Source organism: Megascapheus bottae, chromosome 4, assembly GCF_031878675.1.
Source record: "Megascapheus bottae isolate mThoBot1 chromosome 4, mThoBot2.hap1, whole genome shotgun sequence".
NCBI lineage: Eukaryota > Metazoa > Chordata > Mammalia > Rodentia > Geomyidae > Megascapheus > Megascapheus bottae.
In genome coordinates this window covers 26,792,632-26,794,357 of record NC_143512.1, presented here as the reverse complement: position 1 = coordinate 26,794,357, position 1,726 = coordinate 26,792,632, and the positions used below count along the sequence as shown (strand labels likewise).

General features: G+C 36.7%; 1 non-coding gene across 1 annotated transcript; it reads left to right on the top strand.

The window, feature by feature from the left end:
* The first annotated feature begins 1,245 nt into the window (after window positions 1-1,245).
* LOC150064188 (U6 spliceosomal RNA) lies at window positions 1,246-1,352 on the top strand. The gene has a single exon (XR_016535332.1). It is a non-coding gene; the product is annotated as a U6 spliceosomal RNA (small nuclear RNA).
* Window positions 1,353-1,726: the final 374 nt, after the last annotated feature.

Genomic DNA, 1,726 nt, shown 5'->3' with positions numbered 1-1,726 from the left:
AAGCCAAGGTGCGGAGAATTCCAGCAGATCTCCAATGTGTGGAGTTTAGCAGGACATAAAAATATTACAGTATCTCACTTTGTTATCTGATATATTGAATTTATTTGTATTTGGATATTTGAAATTTGATAGGGAAGGGGGGAAAACCAAGACGGGTGGGGGGGTGGGGGGAGAGGGAAATGGGTACCAAGACATGTGAAAGGGTATCAATGTATGTGAATTAATGCACCTTCTATCTGGCAAATATCATGTAACCCTTTTACTAATTACAATAAAAAAAAACAAACAAAAAATAAATAAATAAAAAGTCAAAAAAAAATACAGGTGAAGGGGTCGGGAGTTTGACCTAATGGTTAAAGTGCTTGCCTAGCATACATGAAGACCCGGGTTCGATTCCTCAGTACCACATACATAGAAAAAAGCCAGAAGTGGTGCTGAGGCTCAAGTGGTAGAGCTCTAGCCATGAGAAAGTCCAAGGACAGTGCTCAGACCCTGAGCTCAAGCCCAGGACTGGCAAAAAAAAAAAAATACAGGTGAAGCCAGGTGCTGGTGGGTCACACCTGTCATCCTAGGCTGAGAGCTGAGGATCATAATTCCAAGCTAGCCTGCACAGAAAAGTCCATGAGACACTTATCTCTAATAAGTTATTCTGTAAAAGCTGGATGAAGCATTGTGACTGAAATGGTAGAGTACTAGCCTTGAGAACAGAGAGGCCCAGGGACAAAGCCCAGACACTGAGTTCAAGCCTCAGGACTGTCAATAAATAATAAATAAATAATTACAGGTGTGTATGTTACATCTACTACCAAGTAAAGGATTGCTACTTATAACCCCCTGAGAGACAGTGCTTTACATAAGATACCTCCCTTTCCCTTTCTTTGAAGGGAAAAAGAAAATGATGATAAAGGAAATATAAATAAGAAAGAAACTTCATCCTTCTTTTCTATTCCTGTTACTTTCCTGCCTTTGCCAACCACTTGTACTAAAATTAGGATAGAAGGAAGAGATGGGCCACCCCTGGTTTCTTTACTTTCTTCTTTATTCATCAGTGAGTTAAAAGGTTAAGTGTTGGTAGAATGCATCCATACCAAGAAGCAAAATGAAAACAGTGGGTTAGCTTTGTGGGCATTTCTACTGCTCTGGGGAACAGTAAATTCTACAAAGATGTAATTTTAATCTGTATGCATTCCTCATTATCATATTTGAATTTAAGACCAGTATTATATAATATAAAGACAGATGTCAGCGCTCGCTTCGGCAGCACATATACTAAAATTGGAACCATACAGAGAAGATTAGCATGGCCCCTGTGCAAGGATCACACACAAATTCGTGAAGCATTCTGTATTTTTTTAATGTAAAGCGAATATTCCTGTCATTTCACATGGTTTTGTACTGAGATTTTTTTATATAAATTATAAAATGTTTCCCTAAAACTTGAAAAAAGATAGATGTCAAAATTCATGCTCATTATTTAAATTTTTATTCTTGTTTTCTTACAGTGGTATCAGTAAAAATATCATGCCATGTCGATTTTTTATTTACTTTTAAACTGTACTTAAATATATTTCTTCCATAGTGGGAATCAGACCTAAGAATTTGTGCATAATAAGTAAGTACTCCAACAGAGTAATTAATTACATAGCTAGCCATTTTTCCTGCTTTTACTGTTGTTAGAAAAGACTTCACATTTTTATTGTGTGGAAAAAAACTGTATCACTGGCTT